The sequence below is a fragment of the Malus sylvestris genome, chromosome 17 (assembly GCF_916048215.2).
Source record: "Malus sylvestris chromosome 17, drMalSylv7.2, whole genome shotgun sequence".
NCBI classification, from domain to species: Eukaryota; Viridiplantae; Streptophyta; class Magnoliopsida; order Rosales; family Rosaceae; genus Malus; species Malus sylvestris.
The window spans coordinates 33,076,297-33,096,563 of record NC_062276.1 but is presented as its reverse complement, the minus strand read 5'-3'; the positions used below and the strand labels follow the sequence as shown (position 1 = coordinate 33,096,563).

At 37.7% G+C, this 20,267-nt stretch overlaps 1 long non-coding RNA gene and 1 pseudogene across 1 annotated transcript; one reads left to right on the top strand and one right to left on the bottom strand.

Moving 5' to 3' along the window:
• Nucleotides 1-936: 936 nt before the first annotated feature.
• On the bottom strand, nt 937-20,116 carry LOC126612555 (uncharacterized; annotated as a pseudogene).
• On the top strand, nt 2,095-13,682 carry LOC126612556 (uncharacterized). The gene is made up of 14 exons (XR_007619158.1): nt 2,095-2,712; nt 2,863-2,976; nt 3,553-3,617; nt 4,482-4,591; nt 6,120-6,172; nt 6,362-6,559; nt 6,983-7,069; nt 8,411-8,495; nt 8,602-9,805; nt 10,485-10,633; nt 10,948-11,472; nt 11,571-11,751; nt 12,042-12,236; nt 12,909-13,682. It is a non-coding gene; the product is annotated as an uncharacterized LOC126612556 (long non-coding RNA).
• Nucleotides 20,117-20,267: the final 151 nt, after the last annotated feature.

Sequence of the window (20,267 nt, the reverse complement as noted above, 5' to 3'; positions counted from 1 at the left end):
GTTGGCCTTGGCCTGGGGGCCGGGGAGCAAACTGACCACCACGACCACCGTGGAAGGGACCACGACCACCACGAGGAGCGCCACGACCCCGAGGAGGACCGGAGCGGCCCCGTCCAGCCGCAAGAGCAGTGGGTCCTTGTTCGAACACAGTATGGAGCTTTTGACGTCGCTCAGCACCTAAAAGAAGAGCTTTCAGAGCACTGTAAGAAATAGCCTCATCCCGTGCTTGTGCAGAAGCAACGATGCTTTCAAACGCAGGACCAACATTATTTAAAATTATAACAATAAGATCAGAGTCAGAGACTGGAGAACCAGAGAGGGAGAGAGTATCAGCAAGACAATTGATACGGTCAAGAAAATCAGCAATAGGTGAATCACCACGATGGGTGTTCATAAGCTCACTACGTAGTTGTAGTAGACGACCAGTAGACTAAGAAGCATACCGTTCGCGTAAGCAAGTCCATGCAGAATATGAACTTGTCTTACCAATGAGAGAAGCAAGAACAGTAGGATGAACGAAACTGTTGATCCACGAAAGCACCATGGCATCTTGCTGAATCCATGCATCGAAGGCAGGATTATCATCATCAGTGAGTACGCCTTTATCATCCTGCAAGAAGGCAGGAGGACAGTTGTTGGTTCCATCGACAAAAGACACCAAATTCCGGCTTCGAAGCAAGGGCAACATCTGAGCATGCCATAAGGGATAGTTGGTACGGTCCAACTTTATAGTGAGAAAGTTGGAAGCATTGGGAAGAGAGGAGAGAACAGTGGGGTTGGAGGGACTAGAACTGGACGTCATTGAAAAAAAAATTGAAGCTTTTGGTCGTTAGACTTTCAGCTCTGAGATACCATAAAAGAGATTTGAAACTGAAAATATAGGACTCGAATTGTATAAGCTCAACTCAATATTGAGTGAGTGTTCATTCATTCATATATATAGGAGTACAATGGATCAGTTTGTTGCATTGAAGAGATAAATACAAATAGTTGAAAGTATATCAGATAGGAGAGAGTTGTGTGGCTGATGGACTGTGGCGCTTCAGTGTTGGAGATGAACTCAAACTCCAGGAGGAAGAGTCCGTTTGAATATGTGCTGACGTGGATGGAGGAATATCCGAAGTGGGCTTATCAGATTGCACAACTATAAACAGTTACAAATTAAACTATCCAAGAGCTGGGGGGAAACAAAAAGATCAACGGCCGGAAAAAAAAAAAACGAAGAAAAAGTCACGGCCTGAAAAGAAAATCGTCGAATCGGACATTATTTACGAGAAATTCTTCGCCACGGCCGTTGCATGCACCAACTCGTAGGAAGAACTTTTCAGTATTTAGCAACGATGAGAAAAGATGTGAAGGATCACTGCTCAAGTAAGAGTTGGCCTGGTCTTCAACATCATTTTATTCGCAAAATTTTGAGGACATTAAAATCTCCGAAGCGAAATTATTCTCACTTACTTCCGCATCAAAATTATTAACCACAAAGTCATTAGCATATAGATGCGCTTAACATATATACAATGCGGGATTTCAGCATGCATAACTGCAACAAACTACCTTAACTAGACGATGAAAACTGATGCACCATAGCTCCCAAAGATACTAGTTACATAATGAATGCATCAGTTTTACTCGAGATTTTATGTACCTAGTGATCGAGGAGAGTGATTCTTACAACGCAGAAAACAAGCATCTTGCACTGGGTCTCTGGCATCATTAAGCAGCTCCGTATGGTAAAAGTGCAGCAGCCACAATCCTACCTTCCTCATTCAGTATGTTGCAAGTCGATATAGCGTTTATCTGAAACAAGAACACACAATATTATGAACTTGGTAGTCGAACCCACCACTGATCAAGCCCATATGAAATGGAGCACCAATTGTCATTTCGACACAGAGGTTGAAATGAAGCACCAATTCCAAATCGGTTTTTCACTCTCCACCAATTGGAACTACAGGCCCCAAGAATCACACCTTCGGAGAGGTTAAACAGAATAGTGACAACAAAACTTGTCAATAGAAGTAAGAATACTCTATATACTGAAACCAAACAAGAATACTCTACATTGAAACTCAACAAGAATACTCGATATATTACTTTAGTCTAAAGAAAGCATTGCAATTGGCACTGTTCCTTACTGTTCATGGCTACAGTCAATTGTTTGCCACTTGATTTCACCTTATTTACAAGGAACCCATCAGATTTGGGCTGGGTTGGAAGGGTAATTATTAGAACTTAGAAGGGTAAATTTGTCCGTAGGGTTCACTGCCTTCGACTTCTTCTTGCTCTCTCTTCATTTCCCTCAACCTGTAGCCCCAGCGCCGCTCACCCCCATTCTTCTTCATCTTTTCTAAAACCTAGCCGTCCCTCCATCTCTCTCAACCCTAAACCATCTTCCCCTTCTCCGTAAAACCTAGAGGCCGAGAGGCCTGAGTCCACATCACAACTCGCCACTCCGGCGAGCCTCAACTCCATCAAACAACCACTAGCTCCCTGGACTCCCCTTTCTTTTCTCTGTAAACACCGAGGCGCACCAACGCCTCCATTTTCCGGCAAAACATGACTACAGCACCACCACCACTCGCTCCATCTCACAGAACCACTATCACTCACTCTGTTCTGCTCAGGAGACACAGGCGAGGCTTTCACTGTGCACTGGCTCCTGCCACTGTTCGTCGACTTCTCCTACGAGACTCACCTCTCTTGACCTCGGTAAGCCACCCTTACACTCCTCCCTTATATTTTCAATTTGGGACTCGAATTCAAGCTTACATGTCTTTTAGTTTTTCATGCTTCTTTCATCCAATCATCATAGCCCTTTCCTCTCTGTCTCTTTATAAACAATTTCCAATTGGTTTTTAGAGAGAGAAAGTGGCAGCAGCAGCAGTGGGAAGGAATAAGGACTATTCTTGTCTCTGTGATCGTCTCTGCCCTTCGAAGCTCTAGGGTTTGGCTTTGGCTCTGTTAGTTGTTGAGGTAGTTATTAATCCGTACTTTGATTGTAATTTTTTTTTTCAGTATTCAGTAAGTTTGATCAAATGCGTTTCTTTGGACTTGCATAAGTTGTGTATAAAATTGCTTTAATCATCTATTGGGTTCCTTTTGTATTATTGAGTTTTGGGTTTTGCTAGAAATTGTATAAAATTTGACCAAATTGCATAAATTATTGAGCTTTTGTTTGGTATTTTTATGGCTACTATGCTAATTAGTTCATACCCAAAAAGGAGCAGAGAATTAACTGTTCTAATCAGTAATTCCCCACTCTGAGAACTTGAGACCTTGGCTTGGACTGATATGCATTTCCAATGTTTTAGATTACATTGATCTGTATTATTTTAAAGTATATATAAAGATTAGTTTTTAGGTGTAAGCACTAAATATTGGATATATGGTATTTTCAGGTTCTTTGACATCCAATTGCATATAATCTCAATTTTCTCATGCAATTTTTGTCTGAGCTTCGGAATCGTTGAAAAATTTGTCTAAATAATTAATTGATTGAAATGGCTGTTAGTAATGAATGAGGTGTTTACTGTTTTTTGGTGTGTACAGAGCGAAAGATATGTTGTTAACAAGGGCAAAAACAAGATGCAGTTTGCTGCATATAGAAAACAGAGGTTAGTTTGATTCCAACTCCTTTTCTTAGTTTATTTGAATCAGAAATTGGTAAGTTCAAGTCCAATTTGATGATTTCTGGCAGATTCTTTAATCAGTGATTTTCTTAACCCTGATTACACGTATGAATCCTATTTGATAATGAAATAACATAGTTATTTTAGTTATAGTAAGGATTAAAAGCTTTCTTTTATCTGTCCAATTTTTCCAAACTTAATAAATTAGGTTAGTTTTTAATACCTTTTTTATACTGCTCAATAAAAAATTTGTTAATCATTTTATTACATATAAAATAAATTTTTTCCTTTTTACATTGCATTTTAAATCTTTGCAAATAACTTGATTCAATATTGTCATATGGTATACATATTTCTATGCTAATGAGCGTATCCAATTTAGTTTAGTTGAATCAAATGTTGATAAACTTGAGTCCAATTCGGTCATTGGCTGCCAAACTCTAAGATCACTAATTTTGGCAATCCTAATGACACACATCAATCCCAATTAACAATGAAATCACATGGTTGTCATACTTATAGTAAAAACTAAGAGTTCTTTCATCTCTCCAGTTGTCCAAAGTTAACAAATTAAATTAGTTTTCTACACCTTTTTCATGCTGATTGGCTAAGAATGTGTGTATCATTTTCATACATGCCAAATAAGATTTCTGCTTTTTGTAATCCATTTCTAATCTTTATAAATTAATTGATTTAGTATTGCTATATAGTATATAAATTGGCATGTTAAGTGTATCAGTCTGTTGTTTTAACAGTTTTATTTTTTAATTAATTACTTTCCTTTCTGTTATATCTTTGCATTTTAAATTGAAGTTATTTACTAGAGTAATTATGTTTGTTTGATTGTAGGGATCCTATTGAAAAGCAATGAAGAAGAATTTAATTATTCTATTGCAGAGCTCAAGATAAACTACGCTTCTTTACCAGAAAAATTTACGAAATAAGAGTTGGATAAGATGGTAAGTAAGTGGGTTTGGTATTCAATGTGGCTGTGTTTAGTTAATTTCTGTAGAGTATTAAATGCTTGAATACAAAGACTTTTGGCCTTCTTTGATGTCATAATTTTTGTTCCATCTTCTTTCGAATTTCTGTGCAAATATTTTTGAAGCCCAAGTGATTCAGATTTCAAATTTATGTGTACATTGATAAGTGTGGGTGTAGACACCCAATATGATTCTTACATGGTGTTGCTATGTGGATTTTGACGGAATTATATTGGGGATTGTCCAAATTTTGGTTTAGCTGCAGATGAAGCAAGATCAAAAGGTTATAAATTAGAGGTATAATTTAATTTTTATATTTGATGCATCGTTGGATTAATGAATACAGTAGGAACATTGACTTGGAGTATGTGCTTTCGTTCATTTTTTAGAATGGAAAACTGAATTTTGTGTTTTTATGAGTGTGGATATACTCAGTACTTATTTTAATTACAGTGGAAGTGATTGAAAATTATCGAGAATTAGTAAAGTTTACACACCGAAAGAAATAGATCGAAAATAGCATTATTTAGTAGTAAGGAAAATTAGGGTTTCAATTAAAGGATGGCAGGAGGAGGAGGAGGAAGACCTTTGGGGCAAACACCAACTTGGGCAGTTGTCGATATTTGTTTTCATTTGGTTTTGGTTTTGATCCACATCAAATATTTCATTCATTTAATTGGAAAGGTTTCCTTTCACACGTAATTGGGTTAATTTCATCTTATCAAGTCACTTTCGGGTTTATTATGAATGCGAAATGAATTATTTTGATTAAATTTGAATTGCAATCCTTGCAGTGGTTGACAAAGAGAAACAAAAGAGCTCTCTATGAAGCTCTTGAGAATATGCTATTAGGTTTAACGCACAGTTTTTAAACCTCTTAAACCCTGTTCGTTTTAGTGTTTTGCTTCATTATTTAACATTCATTTGGATTTGTGATTGATATCAACTTGGTCACGTTTTCATACTTGCAAAGCATCTTTAGAGTAATGCCTTTAAACTGTGTCAATTTTTCAATGAAAAACCTTGAGAACCTTATTCAGTATTTGGCGATTAAATGAAACATCAACATAATTTCCCTCGCTTTGACCGATTCTCTGTGATTAAAGTCTGGAAAAATACAGTCCTTGCCTCTTCCGTCTCGCAGACCCCGCGAGAACGACGGTCTCGCCTCCATCCTATCCTCCTCTCGCCGCCGTCACCCTTCTCTCGCCCCTTCGTCTTACTCATTTCTCTGTCTCTAGAATCGATCAATCTATTCGAAGAGGATCGACAGTTTTTTTTGGGGGGCGAAGATTTGATTGGCACTTTGAAATGGAAGCTCGAGGGAGCAGCAAGAGCCAGACGGAGCCTAAGAAACGCCAATCGAAGACGCCCAGAAAGCCCAAAGATAGTGTTCTCGAACAGAGTTTCTCTCTCTCCTGTCTCTCCTCTCTCTCCGCCTTCGTTTTCTGTATGCATGTTTTAGTTTGAATATTCATTAGCCATGCTTTCAATTTTTCTGCAGAATCACCAGCGGAATTCTTTGTGAAGAACAAGAACATTGCTGGGTTCGATAATGTATGCTTTTTCTTTTACATTATTGTTTTACCTTTCTTTTTTGGACGAAAGTTGGAATCTTATGGTTTTTAATTTAAAGACTAGGAATATGAATGCTGTAGTGGAGGTTGAAGTTGTTTTCCACAATTTTGTTATGAATTCTCAATGTTTGATGAATTCGGGAAATCAATTTTGTTATCTCTTTTGCAGTTATGATCGTATGAGTTGGAATTTGGATTTTCACACTTTCCAGAAGCTGCACGCGCAATATACTTTTTTCAAGCTTAATTTTATGCGATTGCAATTTCTCTGGTTCAATTGCAAGTGCTTTATTGTACTTATCTGTTGATTAAAATTGGCAGGAGCTAATTGGCAGGAGCTACTGAGTTCGAGCCTTCATGGGCTGAGGTATGTCAAAATTTCGTACTTCTGAAATGGTTGTCACCTTATTATTTGTTCATGTGCATGTGCCAAGTTATGATGGTGCTCATTGCTCTAGGAAAATTGGGAGGGGAAATTTTCATATGCTTTGTGAAATCTTTGATGCAATTAGCATTTTAAATTTGACTCCTCCCATTAGTTCTTTTTCTTTATGATAAATTCTGTTGTAATCTATGTGTGTTACTAATGAAAAAGATAAAGGTTCAGCCATCATCCTTAATGGTCCCTGAAACTCAGATCTGTGTTGATGGGTACTTTCACTTGCATGCATATGGTGATAATTGTGGCAGATGCCGTTATGATTCATAACTAGGCAATTTCCTCTCATATTTTCTTTGGTTGTGTAATGATTTTCTTTTGTCCTAACTTCACTTGCCATCATATGTTCAGGCTTGGGTTACCCTTGGTAGAACACAGTTAAACTTTGGGGAGCCTGATAGTGCCATTCAAAGCTTCGACAGAGCATTAGCCATCAAGGTATTGTTTCACCTTTCAAGAAATTATAATATGTAGTTCTCAAAGCTTCTTACGCTGTTTTTTGATGCGTCGTTGAGCCACTGACCTTAGGTGGAGTCTGATATTGCAATATTATGTGCTAATCTAATAAACCCTGCAACTTATTTGTCTTCATTATGAGTAATTTTTGGTTTTTTTCATTGAAATAGGGATTTAGTGGATGATTGTTTTTAACGCATATTAGTTAAAATGAGTTGAGTATTGGGTGCTAATCCCATGTTTGCAAATCACAGTACCCTAAGGAAGAAACATTGTCTGCACGATCTTTAATACCTGTTCAAGCAAGAATCTTTTCCCAAACTAAAAAGCTTACATTTCAAAACCTATAAAGGATGTGCCACTATCATCTTACTTTTTCAATACCTAAACCATGCAGTAATGCATGGGCTGGATATTGCTCCTTTCAAGTTTCAAATCATCAAATGCTAAAGGTTTCTAGATAAATCATAATATATATGCATGGTCACGTGATTTTTATTTTGATGCAATGTAATGTTGTGATTCGGGTCACAAGAACATAGAAGTTTTTGTCTTTGGTTAATAATCAAAAAGCTGTCCAAGCTTTTAAAGTTCACATTATTTAGTCAGAATATTATAATATTTCAAACATATAGGCCAAAAGAGTCGTCATAGGACTAAAATGGTTCATTTTTTTAACAAGTGATATTATCTACATTAAGGGGAGGGGGTGAGCTTAGCCTCACAATGGGCTAGCAATAATATGGTTCAAACTCGCGTTTAGCGAGAATCGAACCTAAGACCTCTCACTTACAAGTGAAGAGGAATACTACTAGACCGTAGTACTAAGTGGCCATTTGATATTGAAGCTAAATAATGTACTTCACCATCACCATCTAATGCACTCTATGTATGTGGATTTCAAAAATCACTTATCACCATTGTTTTCCAGAGAGAGAGAGAGAGAGAGAGCTTTAACTGTTTGGAAAGATAGGGACATTGGTCCAACCATTTAAGACATTTGGGGTCAAAAAATGCCGTTTTTGGCAAGAAATATATCGATGGCTACACAGAGATGGAGAGCACCATGGAAATGTAATAAAACCACCAAGCCGTTAGAAATCTCTTCGATTCTCCCTCTCAGAAACTACGAAGCACAACAACCTCTTGCTGAAAAAACCGTGAATTTGGTCCCAATTCGAAGGAAATTTAAGCCCATAAAAGCCTTGGTTTCCTGGTGAATTCTTCGGCCGATTTGGGGTAGGTAATTTTGTGATTTGCAGTTTATTTTGAGAAATGATTGATGGGTTTGCAGTTCATTTTACCATTTCTAGAATTTTGCAGTTTATTTTGGGGGTTTACACTCAAATTGAGAAAGCACATATGAACACAAAGGCTCGAGGATGTACGACAACTTGGATATGATAGGGTACAAGCTGTGACATTTCTGCAAATTTAGTTTTTTTTTTCATTTTAGGGGTTTTTTAACTGTTTATTTTTTGGGTTTTGTCTAATTTTTGTGGTCTGCTTTATAGATTGTTCTCTTTGGAATTCCAGCCTTGAGCTTCTTCTTGCCTGGTGCCTTCATTGAGTATTGGAGCATTAAAACACAGGTGTGTGTTTTGTCGACGTAAGAGGAGAACGACATAAGAACATCCGTCTCTGTATTTTTTGTGTTTTTTCTAACCCATCAATTTCTTTTGAGTCGACCAAATAGTCCCAGCTTGCAACTTATGTTGTGAAGTATTATTGTCTGAAAAATTTATGCATGTATATTTTATGTGTGTGTGCGCGTGCACACCTCCGCATGGTGTTAATCTCTGTGGGTCATCTATATATTTAGACATATCTGTGTGTGTGTGTGGAATGCAACATATCGGATTTAGGTTATACTGTGCATAGTTTTATTGTCTACTGTTACATTCAGGTCTTCACTCCACATTTCATAAGTTCAAATTCCATAGAAGTCGATTATGCAGATTGCTTCTTAGTTACACTCAGATGATAATGTATTTACAGTCCTTGACATGTTTTTAAAGTTTGCATTTTCAATGCATATTTCATTAACTAAGCTTTATCAGCGGAACATCATCGAAAATTTGTTACGGAAAATACTATTGCTAGATTATGATATATCTACTTTAGTTTTCAGGATTACACATTGTTTTACGATATAAAATAGATGTTCTAACTTGATTTGATGCAGGGGTATGCATTAGCTAACATTAATTCTGGTTAGTATTTCTCAAATTCTATGGTGTGGAAGACTCTTTCTCTGAGAATGGCTGACTACAACTGAATATCCTTCTTCCTTTCTCCTTTATTTGAAGCAGTGATAACTCAGTCAACTATGAGTAGATGTATAATGGCCTGCTTCGGTGCTCACTTGGTAAAGTTTTTTGGTCACATAACGGTGCTGGAGTTGGGAACTTCTTGGATCTTAAATCATTGGTTTTTTAGGATGCTTAATTTCATCTGGAAACAAGGCTGAGCATCCAAAAGTTTTAAATTTATACCCATTATTCAATACTAGCTCAATAATCATCATGTTTTCTCTGACTTTGTTTGTGAATTCTGATATATAATCATATTTTAAGAGTTTTGTATTGGGGAAACGTTAGGAGCCGATTGTCCCACTTCGAAAAAACAGCAGCAGTGGGTCCTATTTAATATTAATCTAATTGACGAGACTAAGGACTGGGCAACTTCTACAAACTGCAGTACTACTACTCATGCGAGGTCTATTTCATTTCCTCTTTGCTCTCTAAATCTTCATAACTTGCTTTTACGTGCATTTTTTGTTTGGTTCTTATTTAAAATGAATCTAATTGAATATTCATAATCAAAAGAATTAATTTTTCTAATTGCCCAATTTTGCAGGTTTTGTATTCAATTCTATGTCATTGCTTTATCTTAAGGCAGTTGAAATGTGCATACAATATCTTAGTTTTTGTTTTTTCTTCTTTGGCTGCTTAGAGATTATGGGTTACCAACCTGGTTTTTAATGGTATAGCAAAAGTTTGCATCTTTTTGTAAGCTACGAAATAAATATCAGATTATCTTTGGCTGCTGCATGCCTATTGCAGAAAACACCACGAGTATTTTCCAGATCTTTCATCAATAACTCCATGAAATAATCTTTCGGCACCCCTCCATGGCATAGAAGGGAAATTAAATTCCTCGAAAATTTTGTATTCCTAGGCTTTGTACTGAAAGATGAAAACGTCGACTTAAAAACTACGTCTTCATTTATTTGCTCTGCATCTGAAATTCTCAACCGTAGGGGGAGCAATACAAATTAGGCAAACATACATTCAAAATAATGGGTGTACCTTACTCCAACTATCTCCAACAAATTCACTGTTTGACCATCCAGCATCTGTCTATCTATCTCAACATTGGACATGGAATGCTGTAGGACTAGGAGAAATGCCCTACCCATCGGGGCAATCCATCTCTCGACATTCCAGCTGCATTTCCCAGAAACCATTGAGGATTCAATTGGTTCACAGCCATCTGCTTCCTCCACAGCACAACATCTGCCTTCGTCTCACTCTCACTACTCAGGTATTTCACTGATTTGGGGTTTTACGCAATTACAAATTTAAGTCCATTCATGTGTTGATCTCGGTTTATTTCTGTCACTCTCTATCTGACTTGAAAATGAAAACCCTAATTTTAGATTGTTCTCTGAATCCAAATTGATTTCATTCACAACAATTCTTAACAAATTTCCCCAATATTACATTTTCCCTTATTATTTTCATACATTTTATGGTTCTAATCAGTCTTTTTCGACCTTTATCACTCCCTATACAATTGTGAATAAGTAAGTTCCATGTCTGCAAAACTCTAATTACTTTGATCTAATTATCTTTCAGGAACCTAATCCCTGAACTTATTAAATTCGTTAGAGAGGTGATTTTGGATTGAATCCCAAAGTTCCCTTCCTATTTCTAGGGTTGGTGTTTTGTGCACATTTTGGGTGGTAGGTGTTGTGAATCATCACATTTTATTGAAGGTATTTGATCTGGGTAATTCTAAACCCATGTTTGGTAGTGCAAAAGTGGTCTTGATTCTTCTGCAGCTTACTGCAGTTGTGGAAGTTGTGGTTTTGAGATAGTATAGGTTAAGTTCAAAACATCCTTGAGAAATAAGGGTTGGCACAGATGGGTAGGCCATTGGTTTTTGAGATCTTGGACAAACCAGCCACAAGTTGTTTCATAGGAATATGCAGTGCAATTTGGTTCTACATACAGAAGAAAAACATTGGCTATTCACATGTGGGCTTGAGTTATGAAACTGCGGTTGCAGGGCACCATTGGAGGATTATAACTTCAGCTTTCTCTCATATAAGCATGAAGGCCGTGTCGAAGCTGGTTAAAAACGATTCCTCAGTGCATCAGGTAACTTCTATATGGTTTTCCCAAAATTAGATCACTTCTAATTCCAATCTGTGGTCTTCAATCATGTTGTCTTCGTCTGTTTTTAATTGTTGGGGCAGGTTCTTGACTATTTTCAGGGTATGTGGCTGTGAGCCCACATCAGAGGCCGGTTCGACATTCCGTTGTTTGTGAGGTTGCCACGAAGAGGCCTGACTCTGCCGTGAAGAGAGATCGGCAGGCCGAAAAGAGGAGGATTTACAACAAACCCAGAAATCTGAAATCAAAACCCGGATGAAGTAGGTACTTCTCTTTTCGGCAAGTTCATTTGATTTTAGCTGAGGGTTTTGCTTCTTTTGGCTTGCATTGTATATAAAATAAGTTTATTCTGACTGTTGTCTTAGGTAAGGGGCATAATAGTCTTGAGCAGATTGCTGAAAAGTAACCCACTGCTAGCTTTCCTTTTTGTAAATTAGTTTGTGAGACTATCAGTTAAAACTCATTTCAAAAAAGACAGATTTTCTGCTTTACATATTTTCTTTGAATATGCATGTTGGATATGGTGTGCATTGTCCTACTGTATATTGGTGTAGGTCGTGATGTCATTCCACGATTGTGGAGGCAATGTCGGGGATGATGTACATATCCCACTTCCTCACTGGGTGACAGAAATTGGCCAAAAGAATCCTGATATATATTTTACTAATAAAGAAGGGAAACACAACACTGAATTTCTCACTTTGGGAATTGATAAAGGGCGGGTTTTAAGAGGCCGCACTGCTGTTGAGGTATGGTATTCTAGAATTACTTAGTTATGCTGGTCTTTTATTTTTATGGATTGCCATATCTCCTTCCCTATATTTGTCTTCTTTTACGTGTTCCACACATGTTTTGAAATAAACTATTGTTAAACCTATTCCAACTTATATGTTCTATATTTCTAAGAATTTTCCTTTTGTATGCCTTAAGAATCAGACCCTATGCATTCTTACTGTTTAATGCTGAGAGTTTCTATTATGTTATATTATAATGGAACCAATGCAGGTTGCCTTTGAACAGTTGTGGTTACAAAATTAGCTACTTGAACAAGTCCTCAACACTTTATGTTTTTAATTACCTGTTGAAATGGCTGCCTACACTGCAGGACACATTATATGTGTGAACTATATGTCTCTTAAGGAAACAAAACTTTTTTGGAAACCATCTCTTTCTAATCAAAGATGTTCAGTTTCTTCCCACTCATTGTACAATGTGTTTTTATGCCAGCTCACTTGAATGTATATAAAAGCAAATATTATATGAGTTTGACTTGCATTTTGTTTCCCTGCCGTAATCAAATTTGGATCTAATGCATGGCTGCCTTTAAAAACCTTTTAGCATTTCAAGACATTTATTCTTCACTGCATGGTCTATTAGGTCTCTCGGCTCATTAAAAATCTCATTTTTATGGCTCATTGTAGAGTAAGAACGGTGGTTTAGCGGCCTGGAAACCAGCAGGAGCAGCAGAATGGTTAGAAGTAAGAATTTTAAAGAATTGGAGTCATTTCGTTGAACTTAGTCTGCTGCGTATGAAACTAAAGTTTTTGAAGGCGTTATTAATTAGTATACCTACTGGATATTCTCTTTTCTTTTTTCTCATGTTGAATCCCACAGAATTCTTCGCCGCCATTGTGGTTGAGCATGAATATGTTTAGGGTGCGTTTGTTGCGCCGGACTGTCTCGGACTGGACTAGCTGCAGGGACTAAGCTGGACTAGCTTAGACTGGACTAAGCTGGACTAACTTAGTGAAGCGTTTAACTTAGTGAAGCGTTTGGTGCAGTCTCGGACTAAGAAGCAGGATAATAAAAAAAGAACTGTTCACCAGATATGTGTTTGCTTAGAGTAGGACTACAAATTTTTGCCATTGTGTAATAGAGTAATGCTACAAAACTCATGATATGGGTTAATTGGAACATATTTTTGCCATGTATATTATGAATCTTAAAAAAAGAGGACAATTGTTTTGTTTCTATTACTTGCTAATAGAATTGGGACATACTATAGTTGGGGCATACTATTTATAAATAGTTGAGTTTAATTTGCAAATGTAGCTTGGTTTAAACTCTATCACCCAAAAGAAGAAAAAGAATAGTGCCCAATACATGCAACTTCAACAAATACAAGTACATAAGAAGATACTTGTGACAAGTCAATCTTTGCCATTGATTGACTCTTAAAACATCATTCACTAAACTTTCATCCATGATATTTTACAAAATGCCAGTGAAGTATAGCATTCCAAAGTAGATGTCCATAATTTACAAAATCCTAGTTAACATTAGCCAAAATACTTTATAGTGCAAAGTTAAGTTATAAGCCATAACATAAGATTGTACGATTAATAAAATACATTCACGTCAAAAGGCACCACATAATATACTCATCCACTTGCATTGTCTCTTAAAAACCTTTGGACGAACACTTTCTTGAGTTCCGGTTTGATTGCCCTGAAGACTCCCGCATTTTTTGGTTTATCCAAAATAAGAGACAATGCATCAATTTGATCCATAGGAGAAAGACCCATTTCTTCAAGTTCGTTAGCTATGTCAGTATGATCTGCAGGGACAAATGTGCAAAATACACACACACACACACACTCACACTCACACTCACAGTCAAACACTCACACACACTCACACTCATACACTCACACACACATACTCACACAAACAGGTTACACACACACAAACACACTCACACTCACACTTACACACAAACACACTCACACACACACACACACGGGCAGAGTGCAACACACTCATACACTCACACAGTCACACACACACACATAAACAGGTTACACACACAAACACAGATTACACACACACACACAAACACAGATTACACACACACTCACACTCACACACAAACACAGTCACACACACACACACACACGGGGACAGAGTGCAACACACTCATACACTCACACACACACTCCATTTTTACACTCACACACACACACTCACACTCACACTCACACACAAACACAGTCACACACACACACACACACACACACGGGGACAGTGCAACACACTCTTATCCTCACACACACACTCCGTTTTTATACTCACACACACACACACACACACACACACACACACTCACACACAAACACAGTCACACACACACACACGGGGACAGAGTGCAACACACTCATACACTCACACACACACTCCGTTTTTACACTCTCACACACACACACACACACATTCACACTCACACTCACACTCATACTCACACACAAACACAGTCACACACACACACACACACGGGGACAGAGTGCAACACACTCATACACTCACACACACATTCCGTTTTTACAGTCACACACACACACACACAGACTCACACTCACACTCACACTCACACTCACACACAAACACAGTCACACACACACACACACGGGGACAGAATGCAACACACTCTTACCCTCACACACACACTCCGTTTTTATACTCACACACACACACACTCACACACACAGACACAGTCACACACACACACACGGGGACAGAGTGCAACACACTCATACACTCACACACACACACTCACACTCACACTTACACTCACACTCACACACAAACACAGTCACACACACACACACACACGGGGACAGAGTGCAACACACTCTTACCCTCACACACACACTCCGTTTTTATACTCACACACACACACACACACACACACACACACACACACACACACACACACTCACACAAACACAGTCACACACACACACACGCACACGGACAGAGTGCAACACATTCATACACTCACACTCACACTTACACAGGTTACACACTCACACCCACACAGGTTACACACACACAAACACACTCACACACACACACACACACACACACTCACATACACACACAAACACAGATTACACACACATACACGGACAGATTACACACACACACTCACACACACATTTTACACACACAACTCACACACACATATTTTACACACACAGGTTACACACAACTCACACACATACACACAAACACAGATTACACACACACACACACGGACAGATTACACACACATTTTACACGCACAACTCACACACAGGTTACACACACAACTCACACACACACACACACAGATTACACAGGTTACACACATATTACAGACACACACACACGGATAGATTACACACACATTTTACACACACAACTCACACACACACACAGAGATTACACAGGTTACACACATATTACACACACACACACACATTTTACACACACAACTCACACACAGGTTACACACACACACACAGAGATTACACATGTTACACACATATTACACACACACACACACACACACACAAACACACAAACAAATTACACACAGTACACACAAACACACACACAGAGAGCACACACCTGAGACTAATCTCAATTTCATCTTATGAAAACCCCAAATTCTAATCTCAATTTCACCTAAATATCAAAACCCTAATTTGTTCCATTGCAAATCCACTTGTATATTATGAATTTCTCAAACCCAAAACAACAAAATCAAATAAACCTCAGTTAATATCACAAACAAATCCACACAAATCGACGAAAAAAATCGAAGATTCGAAGCTTACCAACTTGAGGCAGATGACAGCGACCAGATGCTGTAAGGACGACGATGAGCGTGAGGACGATGTGGGAGCACGACAAGGATGACGACGAGGGCAGACGCAGAGATGAGGACGATGTGGGATGTGGGATGTGGGAAGACGCAGAAAATCTGTCGATGGTTTCTCTGGCTTACGAGTCCGCCCGAAATTGGGGTCCCTCGTGAAGAACGGCTAAGCCCCCCCTTAGTCCTAGCGAATCCCACCTAAGCTCATTAAAGCTAATCCCGGTGCCCACCAAACACCGGACTATAGTCTAGTCCAGTCCAGTCCCAGCGAATCCTGTCAAACAAACGTGCCCTTAATGTACTTCATCAGCAATTCAGGCTTATAGTTTTGTTTAAGAAGTTGTGACCTGGCCCCAGGAACAAAGAGAATGATCAATTTATTACCAATGCTTCACGGTACCTGGAAAATACACATATTTTGCCATCTTTAACTAAAAGGGCAAAATATGTGTGAACTGCATGTTGCTTATATTTCTTCTGTTTCTTAAGGGAACAGAACTTTTTTGGAAACCATCTCTTTCTAATCAAAGACGTTCAGTTTTTTTCCACTCATTGTACAATGTGTTTATATGCCCACTCACTTCAATGCATATAAAAGCAAAACTGCTTATTTTATCGACCTCATTCACTCATGTATCCATTTGTTTGTTCATAATTGTGTCGAATTTATTCGACTTAAATGTGTTTTATTCATTTGATTATGCCAGAAATAGCTGATTTCCGCGGCAACGCGCGGGCCTAATTTCTAGTTGAAACTAAATAAGAGCCGACACTTGAACTTTGACTATTATTTTACTGGACACTAACTAAAGTTCACATAACATCTCAGGTAAAAGTCGAGCAAGTTAGTACAGGGCTTGTAGTAGAATGCGTTCAAGATCGAACAAGGAAATAAACTGAAGAAACATAGTAGGTTTTGGCCTCACACAGAAAACAGCTGCAGTCAGGATACGTCCTAATACAAAAGGACTCTGAATACTAGGGACTATGGAGATCATAAACCAAAGTTTTCCTAATTTTTGTTAAATAAAAAAGTTTGCATAAGTAACCAATTAGACGTGAAGACCAACTTGAAACTAATAGAGGGGGAAAATACTCTTTAACAAATAAATAAATAAATCCCAGATTACATGGCAGTAAAAAACTAAGAAATGTAAAATGTGGTTAAAGAATCTCAATACAAATTGTAACTCTGCATATAGAAAGCCTTCACAGGTAACTCAAAATGTTAACTGTCATTGAGTAGGACCCTGGACTTGTTTCAAGCAGGGGTGGGCATTTTAGCGAGTCTAATGACCAACCCAACCGATATGTTGGGTTCTAAACATTGAAAACTTATTTTTGGGAAAAAACCCGTCCACCCATTCTATAGGCGGGTTAGGTTGGGTTGAAGTACTGTTAATGCGATTGAACCCAACCCACCCAAATGACAATAAATGGTAGACACTTCCAACCTTTGAAACAAGAGAACACTTATCTCCATTTAACAGACTTGCTTGTGAAACCACCCAACAGAATTTATAATTTGCCAATGCTGGGACTTAAACACTATGCAGCGCATAAGCAAGTGATTTGATTTGAAATTGAGAACAGGGGCATTGGAGCTAAATCAAGTTCTCCATTTTCCCACTCAAATTAAACGTTTTACTTCTTTAAGTTTCATCCCTTCTGGCATCAGTTTAAGCAAAGGAAAACACCTGAATTGGCATCATCAAATTTTCATATCAATCAGAAATTAAGTGACCACAAAAGAATAATGTGTAAGAAAGGGAAATAAAACAGACACACGGATGAAGTATACCGAGTCAACGGCTTCTAACTTCATTCCTGTAGAACAAATGTTGCATATTAGTTCAGGATCTACAGGTTCAATGTTTCTCCCACAGGCGAGAATCAAAATCTCTGAAATAAATTATCAAACTAATCACTGCAATATTTTATAAATAAAGAGTGACTTATTGTTTCCAGCGTCATCACAAGATGTAACGGATACCAACATACATGAAGAAAAAAGGAATTACATCTGCAATTTTTCAACTTTGTAAAGAGATCCAAAAATTAATGAAAAAGTGATACCCTTTCATCTTCGAATTTTCATTGCCCGAAACTCATCACAGAAATCAACAAAATCTGTAAGAGGCAACAACTTTTGAGGCAGTCTACATTTCTCTTTCTATGCACCAGAATTTCTTACAATTTTCTACGTTGTTTTTATTAGAATCATTTTAAGAGCCATACAAATCAGGGGAGATGAGGAAAAGAAAATCTGTTTGGAAGGCAAATTAAAAGAACCCCATGATTGAATCAGTTTAGTTGACATTTTAATTTCCCATCAGAATGACATGTACTACTAGTTCAACACTATTTCAGATTTGGATGCAAAGGATGAAACATGATCACAATGCTACAAGTTAACAATAAAAGGATGTATATTGACGTGCTTATTCTTGGTCACATGCTATGTGAAGAACAATATTCCCTGTAGCCTATAGTTATAAAAAGGTTTTCGGTTCAGTTACTTGAAGATCCAAGACCCTTTTGGTTTTCTTTGGGTGTTATCATGAGAATGTTAGATTATTAGTGTCAGAATGTTCGAGGTATTCTAAGCTGTCTGCCCATGTTTTGTACAAAGGAACTGGTCGCATATTGACTTGGTGTTTTTTAAAGAAAGGAAATTTGTTCCTCTGAATTCCACCTATGTGTCTACCTAAAGTAATTGACTAAGGCCAACCTAAACCCGAAGTTTGAAACTTACAAGGTATAGGCTGCACAAGTTGGAAGATTGAAAAGCTGCATCACAACAATGTAGAAGAAATTTAGACTGCTAGCTCACTGCTCAACTCAATTAGTGAATATATTCACAGGCATATCAATGACATAATGTGTACCACAAAGGCAAGTAGGTAACCCAATGTCTTATGCCAATTTGATTATTCGGTATAATTTCCACAGAAAAATAAGAGCAATCTTGAGCCACACCCTTCCCTTTTCTTACCAATGCTCTGTCTAAACCCGAAATTGGCAGAAAATGCACTTAAATAACATGGCGGTACATTGTGTTGGGACAAGTATATCAACACACTATCCATGATATCGCAAAGTTTTCATGTATAATGAAAGAAAAAGGGAAAGAAAGTAGAGAGCAAATACCTATGAGGAGTGACATCAGAGAATTTGGTGGGAGCCCAAGACATTAACATATTGCCAACACAAAGCAAGCTTCCTTCATAATCCACACCATTCACTGTGAATCCATTCTGTGTAACTTCACCAACACAAATGAAAAAATTGTAATAATTAGTGGCTAAAAGTGATATTAATTAGGGAGTAATCAAAATTAATAAAAAATTAATTAAGGAGTAGGCAGGTACCGCTTAAAGCGAAGCTGGTCGTTGGGGATATTGTTGATGAGATTGATATGATCGTAGAGAGAGAAGGTGCGCCTGAGATATGGGAGTGACTATTGGGTTGTGGGCTTCTTTCCGGAGGGTCCGGATGAGGTTTGGTAAGGCTCCGGCTGCTCTTGCTCTCAACCCCATTTTTTATTTCACTCTGTCTCTCTCTCTCTCTCCTTCTCTACATGTCTTTCTGTGTTGCTATGCTGCAAAATAACTCAGTTCATACCTTATTGCAATTATACAAAGAGAAGAAACAAGTGTGGAAGTCTTTGAAATGCTCCAACATTCAAACTACATTAGCTGGATTGTATGCATCGTTCACTGCTTTTCATTTCTACAGTCTCCGTTTCTTTCAAATAAGTTTATTTAAGTGACCTTCTGTAGAGTTCACTTCACATCCTAATTCGAGATCGAACTGTACATTTTTAAGTCTTATTTCAAAGGTCATTCAAATCTGAAACCATTTGACCGTTGGATTAAATGGTAGTTGTATTAATGTTTTTTGAAAAATCTTATTCATCTATTTACTTCACTATAATTGAATGTCTTAATGGTTATAAGTTTACTTTTTTACAAGAATGATCGATGAATAATATACTAAAATATAGAATTGTTGAAAAATGTTATAGTTACTTACATTTTGTAATTGCCTTTACCTTGTAAATTTATATTCAAAGCACGAAGGCGACGATTATTCATATATCAAATGTAGTCTTGAATCACCATATAATATTCTGACAACC